Source organism: Diaphorina citri, unplaced genomic scaffold, assembly GCF_000475195.1.
Source record: "Diaphorina citri unplaced genomic scaffold, Diaci psyllid genome assembly version 1.1 scaffold3132, whole genome shotgun sequence".
Taxonomy (NCBI): Eukaryota; Metazoa; Arthropoda; class Insecta; order Hemiptera; family Psyllidae; genus Diaphorina; species Diaphorina citri.
The window spans coordinates 1-8005 of NW_007380543.1; the positions used below are offsets into that span (position 1 = coordinate 1).

General features: G+C 38.9%; 1 pseudogene; it reads left to right on the top strand.

Annotated features, from left to right (window-relative positions):
• The first annotated feature begins 1524 nt into the window (after positions 1-1524).
• LOC103520022 lies at positions 1525-2721 on the top strand (annotated as a pseudogene).
• Positions 2722-8005: the final 5284 nt, after the last annotated feature.

An 8005-nucleotide genomic window follows, 5' to 3' on the forward strand; every position in this document is an offset into this window, starting at 1 on the left:
TCATCCTTTTTATCTTCATACTCGGCATCTTCAGTACTGGTCTCGAAGTACTCACTAGCACCAGAGTATCTCGAGTCAGCCAAAGTCTGTTCCAATTTAAAGCTGCAGTCTGTTTCGTGGTCAACATTTTCTCCCGAGTCAGCCAGAGTTTGTTTCAATTTGAAGTTCGTTTCATCATAGTCAGCATTTTCTGTGAGTTCACGGAAATCTATTTGTTCACCATCGTTGTCAGGCCAACTCAGACAGAATTTGGCGTCCTCACTATCCCAGTATGTTGGACCATCATTTTCCACAGCTGTATAAACATCTGAGTCATTGTAACCTGAGTCAACAAATTTCTGAGCCTCAGTATTCTCAGCATGGGTGGTATTAGAAGAGGCAATCCCATTTTCACACGAAACAATCCCATTTTCACACGAAACAATACCATTTTCACATGAAATGATTTCATTTTCATGAGGAGCAAAATTATGGTCAGAGAAATCGTCATCTGTGGATTCTATTTTACTGTCAGCCGGAATGGTTTGCTTCATAATTTTTCCGTCTACTTCCGGAGTTGTCTGCTTCAGCATATTTCCTGGTTCAAGGTAAGGGTTATCAAAGACCGGTGCCTCTTCATCCTTTTTATCTTCATACTCGGCATCTTCAGTACTGGTCTCGAAGTACTCACTAGCACCAGAATATCCCGAGTCAGCCAAAGTCTGTTGCAATTTAAAGCTGCGATCTGGTTCACCATTGTCAGCATTTTCTGTGATTTCAACATTTTCACAGAAATCAATTTGTTTACTTTCGCAGTGGTTAGGCCAACTCAGGCAGAATTTAGCTTCCTGATTGTCCCAGTATGTTGGATCAGAATTTTCCGCAGAATACACACCTGAGTCGTTGTAACCCGAGTCAACAAATCGCTGAGCCTCAACATTCTCAGCATGGGTGGTATTAGAAGAAACAATCCAATTGAAATAATTCCTATCACCTAAAGTGTAACAAAGTGGAAGTCTTTCCTATTGCTCTCAAAAGCGTGATAATATTTAAACAAAAAAGTATAAACAATTGAAGAACAAAATACAATAAATTATGGAGTATAAAATCAGTCAGAAGAAATATAAAATAGAACACCTTTTCTCGCTGAGATCAGTCCGACATTGTTTAAGAACAAATCAGCAAAGGAACATCAATTAATGTCAAAAAGCTCATGAGTACTACAATGTCTTGTTCATGTAACAAATGTAAATATCAAAGTATGTGTAAATACGGCACTTAAAGTTCTTATTATTTTTCTTACTAAAGGTGCGTCCACACACAGTCGACGACCGTCGCTCGCTGTAGATCGATGGCCGGTTGACTACGTTTGGACACACCTTTATGCCCGGGTTCACAAATGAAGTTTAAACTCCTTTTAATTTCAACTTTCAGATGAAGCCATCTGATTGGTTGACTTTAAAAAAAAATCCGCGGAGTTTTAGACTCCCCTTGTGGACCCAGCAATTACACTAGCACCCATTCCCCGCAACGTGTCGCATCTAACACCGCAATTCACCCTTCCTTCCCTTCCCTTCCCACAGACGTTTCTTCTGGAACTTCTTCCGTCTGGAGAACGAGCACCTGAACAATTGCGGTAAATTTCGAGCCGTCCGCGACATTTCCGTAGCGCCCATCAATTCCTCCGATCAGGAGAAGATCCTGCGCATGATGGACGAAGAGGACGGGGTGGTGAATCGGCGCAAACGAAAACTGGGCGCGACCAAGAAACCGAAGGAAGATAAGCAGCGGCTGTTACTATCGGTGCAACACGACGAGGTGACCTCGCTGCGAGCTCTGACTGAATGAAACAGGTGTCGATTGTGAGTAAAACAGATGTCATTTGTGAGTGAAACAGGTGCCATTTGTGAGGAAAACAGGTGTCATTTGTGAGTAAAATAGGTGTCACTGTGATTAAAACAGATGTCATTAGGGGATCTGTGTAAGTGATACAGGTGTTATAAACGCGTAAAACATGTGTTATTTGTAAGTAAAACAGGTGTCATTTGTGAGTGAAACAGGTGTCATTTGTAAGTAAAACAGGTGTCATTTGTGAGTAAAACAGGTGTCATTTGTGAGTAAAACAGGTGTCATTAGGGGATCTGAGTAAGTGAAACAGGTGACCTCGTTGCCAGCTTTGAGTAAAATAGGTGTGAGTAAAACATGTCATTTGTGAGTAAAACAGGTGTCATTAGGGGATCTGAGTAAGTGAAACAGGTGTCAAGAAGCCGTAGGAAGATAAGCAGAGCTCTGACGGAGTGAAACAGGTGTCGTTTGCAAGTTTTAATTGAGTGAAACAGGTGTAGTTTGAAAGTGAAACAGGTGTCGGTATGAGTGAAACAAGTCTAGGTTTGATTGAATCAGATGTCAGTGCGAGCTTTGAATGATTACAACAGATTCGGGTTCGCGCCGATACTTAGGTTGAATAGGTGGAGTGCTGTGAGTTAAATGATAAACTTTTAAAGCACTACGAATGGGGAAAATTGACAATAAAGCCTTGGACTGACTAAAGTTTAGTTATTTTAGAGGGCTCTTCTAGAGCCATTTCCCGTGCCATGTCCCTCCCGCCCCCACATCACGTCACGTTAGTTGAAGCAAATGAGAGAGGTTGTTTTTTTTCCCCCAAGTACTGTAACATAGGGTACTGTTGTCCCTCAAGGGTAATATTGCCCATATCTTTAAAAAAAAAAAAAAAAAAAAAAAGTGGGAAGAATTACCTAAATGGGGTGTTGTCCCTTAAGGGTAATATTGCCCATATCCTTGGGGGGGAAAAAAGGTGGGCAGTATTACCTTAATTGGGGTTTTCACCAACCTTCGTTTTAACCCCCTAACAGCCTGTGTTACAAATGGAACTTAACAGGCCTTATAGGGGCTGAAGAATGGTGAAACCTACCTTATGGATAATATTAGAAGGGACAAATGTTACCCCAGTTTATGGTGCTCCTAGTTTTAGAAATTCACAGTGATATAGGGGTTAGTTTAGTCTGTAGGTTACGAAAGAGTTAGAGCCGTTCCCACTTGGCGTGAGTTTCATCCGTTTTTACTTTCCTTATCCTATAGGAAGGAAAGTAATGTAATTGGGTCAAATTTTTGATGGTCATATTGGTCAGTTTTTAGTATCAAAACACGTTTTGAGGTCCCTAGAGCCCAACTACAAACTTTCAGCCATTGGTCCGTGTGTGTGTCTGTCTGTAAACAAAATATCTCGAGAACGGTAAGAGACTTGAAATTTGGTATGTAGCTGTCAAATGTGACAAGGATGCGACACGAAACTTTTGGTTAAGACCGGTGCAACGGTTGGCGGCATTTTACCGCTTTTTGGCGGTTTTTGGTGTAATTTAACAATATCTCGGGAACGGTATAAGCTAGAGACTTGAAATTTGGTATGTAGTTCACAAATGTGACATGAATGTAACACAAAACTCTTGGTTAAGATAGGTGCTGCGGTTGGCGGTATTTAGACCGCTTTTTGGCGGTTTTCGACCGTTTTTTGGCGGTTTTCAGCTATACTGACTAAACGGTTGGAGATATTGTAAAAGTTACTATAGAACATAAAAATAAGCATCATTCAAGAGGATAAGGAAAGTCGTGTGATGTTCACACCAGATTTTTTTTTCCGAACAACAAGTGGTAACACGCTCTTAGGCATAATCTATGTAGGAACTAGGTCATGAAAAGATAGAAGTTGTATCGATTTCTGATTGGCTGAATTTTAATCCAAATCAACCAATCAGATTTGTTCTGGCCATGTGTCTGACAGAACTGAGAGTAGGGTATATTATATTCGGTGCTTTTGTCTATTCCAAACGCCTTTATTGTTAAGCCTTAATGCAAACATGTTTACCATTTGTGAAAAATCACTTTTTTTTATCCTCAATACTATTTCACCATTGGCAATTATTCGGTATTTTTAATTTTTTACTCGTGCACATGTTGGACATTATCTAGAGGTCAATACAACAAGAGGTCTTTAGATACCTTTTTACAATCACACAAATGATTTTTTTTTTTTTTTTTTTTACTTTCCACTTATTACTATATTTTTTGTTTGGTCTGGGAGTCGAGCTATATTCACAATGATCGCATTTGAATCTAATAACAGGTCTAGTTCTCTTACATTCCTCTGTAATTATCTCCATTTGTTTCTCTCGTTTATATTTATTACCGAAATATTTTTCTTCTACAGCCATTTCTTCTCTTTTATCCAGTCTCATTTCATCCTCTGTAACTGTCTTCTCTCGTTCGTATTTCTCATCCAAAAGTTTTTCTTTCGCCACCACATCTTTTATATCCACCTTCATCTCTTCTTCTTTAGGTACTGTTCTAGCTCTCTTGTTCGCTTGATTCTCATTTCTAATATTACTTCTATTCAAATCGGTCGGCCTCTTTCGTTGTGTGGTTGTATTCTGTGTTGCTTTATAAGACCAGGTGTTATTGCTGGGCGAGTGAATACGTTCATCAACAAACTCATAAACGTCAGGAGTTGTCTGCTTCAGCATATTTCCTGGTTCAAGGTTAGGGCTATCAAAGCAGACCGGTGCCTTTTCATCCTTTTTATCTTCATACTCGGCATCTTCAGTACTGGTCTCGAAGTACTCACTAGCACCAGAGTATCTCGAGTCAGCCAAAGTCTGTTCCAATTTAAAGCTGCAGTCTGTTTCGTGGTCAACATTTTCTCCCGAGTCAGCCAGAGTTTGTTTCAATTTGAAGTTCGTTTCATCATAGTCAGCATTTTCTGTGAGTTCACGGAAATCTATTTGTTCACCATCGTTGTCAGGCCAACTCAGACAGAATTTGGCGTCCTCACTATCCCAGTATGTTGGACCATCATTTTCCACAGCTGTATAAACATCTGAGTCATTGTAACCTGAGTCAACAAATTTCTGAGCCTCAGTATTCTCAGCATGGGTGGTATTAGAAGAGGCAATCCCATTTTCACACGAAACAATACCATTTTCACATGAAATGATTTCATTTTCATGAGGAGCAAAATTATGGTCAGAGAAATCGTCATCTGTGGATTCTATTTTACTGTCAGCCGGAATGGTTTGCTTCATAATTTTTCCGTCTACTTCCGGAGTTGTCTGCTTCAGCATATTTCCTGGTTCAAGGTAAGGGTTATCAAAGACCGGTGCCTCTTCATCCTTTTTATCTTCATACTCGGCATCTTCAGTACTGGTCTCGAAGTACTCACTAGCACCAGAATATCCCGAGTCAGCCAAAGTCTGTTGCAATTTAAAGCTGCGATCTGGTTCACCATTGTCAGCATTTTCTGTGATTTCAACATTTTCACAGAAATCAATTTGTTTACTTTCGCAGTGGTTAGGCCAACTCAGGCAGAATTTAGCTTCCTGATTGTCCCAGTATGTTGGATCAGAATTTTCCGCAGAATACACACCTGAGTCGTTGTAACCCGAGTCAACAAATCGCTGAGCCTCAACATTCTCAGCATGGGTGGTATTAGAAGAAACAATCCCATTTTCACATGAAATTATTCCACTTTCATAAGGAGCAACATTTTGCTCATAGAAATCTGACGAAACAATCTCATTTTCACACAAAATGATTTCATTTTCAAGAGAAGTAAAATTTTGGTCAAAGAAGTCTTCGTCTGTAGATTCCATTTTACCGTCAGCACGTCTCGAATCAGGAGTTTTCGTTTCTCCATCATAACCCAAATCAGTGGTAAAGTCAGTAAAAATTCCATATTCCTCTTCTGGCTGAGGATCTATTGTTTTTGATTTGCATAGTAGACTGTAATCTGCTGCTTCATCTTTAAGTTCACTGTCAGAATGTCTCAAATCAGCACCATCATAAGTTGAGTCAGGAGGGATTGAACACGCAACTTCAGCATTATTTTCTTTCTCATCCAAACATTGATCGACCTGTGCTGATTCATTGCCTTCCAGTTGCGGACGCACGTCAAATATAGCGCGACAGTAGTTGTATTTTCCGCCATAGTAGACGTATTCCTCCACAGTAAAACCATATTCAGATTGTAGTATTTCTGAGTGTCCGAGGATTTCCGAGGTCATTTTGCCGAGTGTGAAAATGTTCCATGTTTTGTAGTCGTTACATCTCAGGTTGTCGTGATGGTGGGTGGCTTTGAAATGCTGTTTAAGCCGCGCGTAAGTGCAGAAGTTTTTCGAACAAGATATGCAAATGTAAATGGGATTTTGTGTGACTTTTGTAGTGAGAATGAAAAACGGATGCTCATTTATGTTTTCCGTGTTAGCATCCACTTCACTAGCTGTGTATTGGCAGTACAAGATCTCCCACTGGTGTGTAGGATAGCGTCGAAGGATGTGTTCTACATGGATGGGATTTTGTGTGACTTTTGTAGTGAGAATGAAAAACGGATGCTCATTTATGTTTTCCATGTTAGCATCCACTTCACTAGCTGTGTATTGGCAGTACAAGATCTCCCACTGGTGTGTAGGATAGCGTCGAAGGATGTGTTCTACATGAGGTTATTCTGTTTGTATATGACAAAAAAGAAGACGAGAAAAATTAACTTTGTGATTTTAAAAATAATACACTTGTTACACAATGTTTAAAAAGGGCATTTTTTGTTCTTGGCACATGTCAAACCCTTCTATAAAGGATGTCAAAAAATTAGTTGATGAGAAGAGAATGTAAGAGGTGGAAAGAGATTGTAAGAAATTAAATAAAATTTACCTACTTTATTTTGATTGAAGTAATTTATACTTCTCCTTGAACAATGAACATAGGTTTTGTCCCTAATTGGCGTATGGTATTTCACTGTAGGTACCTAGACCTCTGTATTTATTTCATCAACATTCTTACATGTGGGTTAATCATGTTCTATTACATGATGAGTATGGTATAAGTTTAACAATTTAGCAATTTACACTATGTGTGTACATATCAAAATGCAAGCATCATTGGTAACATGCGCTAGAGGTTATTCGGGATGTTTAGTTAACTCTCATGTGTGTCATATTGCATAGAACATAATTCCTTTATATATTCGAAAATATAAAAGTAACATGAACTGATGGGTGATGCTGATGATTTAACTAAATAAAGTTGTGAGGATCTTATTCTAGAAAAATATACACACCTACCTAAAAAAATACCCTAAAACTAAAATCATGTAAATGATATATCAAGAGTATAAAAATACGTAAATTCATAATGAAAATAAAATTTTTCAACTTCTTCGTGTGGTTTTTCGTCTTGAAATGCTCAAGCAGACGGGTTTGCGTTAAAAATTGAGAGATACAATGAGTGCATTGAAATAGTGTTCTGTTGTTTTGTGTATTTTGAAGACTCAAGTATGAGTGAGGGGTGCTTCCTTTGGGGATGTTTTTGTGGAACACTATTTTACCAGGACCTCTCTCGCATGGAATTGAATTGCATTTATTGGTGATCTCGATTTTTGACATTTTCGTACTCTTCCTTTGTGTTTTGGGTTTTACTTTTATTTCCTTCTCACTCAATGCTTTTTCAGACTTCTTCCTTGGTTCTGTGCATGGTTCAGATTTGAATTTCTTACTAGTTCTGGGTTCAGGTCTCTTCTTCCTTTTCCTTTGCGTTGGAAGTTTTAGTTCAGTTTTTTCTCCTAGTTCTGTATAGAGTTCAGCTTTGTGTTGGACATCATTTGTGTCTTCCATGGATTTCTTTGTGATTTTGGGTTTAGCTCTCTTCTTCTTCATTTGTGTCTTCTTCTTGTTCTCTGTTTGAGTTTTCAGTTTTGACCCCCTACCATCACTCGAGAGTTGTCCAATTTTCTCTCTTGCTTCCAATTCGAATTTCATAGTTGTTTTGGGTTTAGCTCTGTTTCTACTTTTTCTTGAAGTTTGAGGTTCAAGTCCAGCTTTCATTCTTGATTCTGCATACAGTTCAACTGTTGGATTTAGGTATTGTTCAGCTAACAATACCTCTTTGGGTTGGAGATCATTTGTTTCCTGTTCAAATTTCATAGGGATACTGGGTCTGTCTCTCTTCTTCCTTGTCCTTTGTG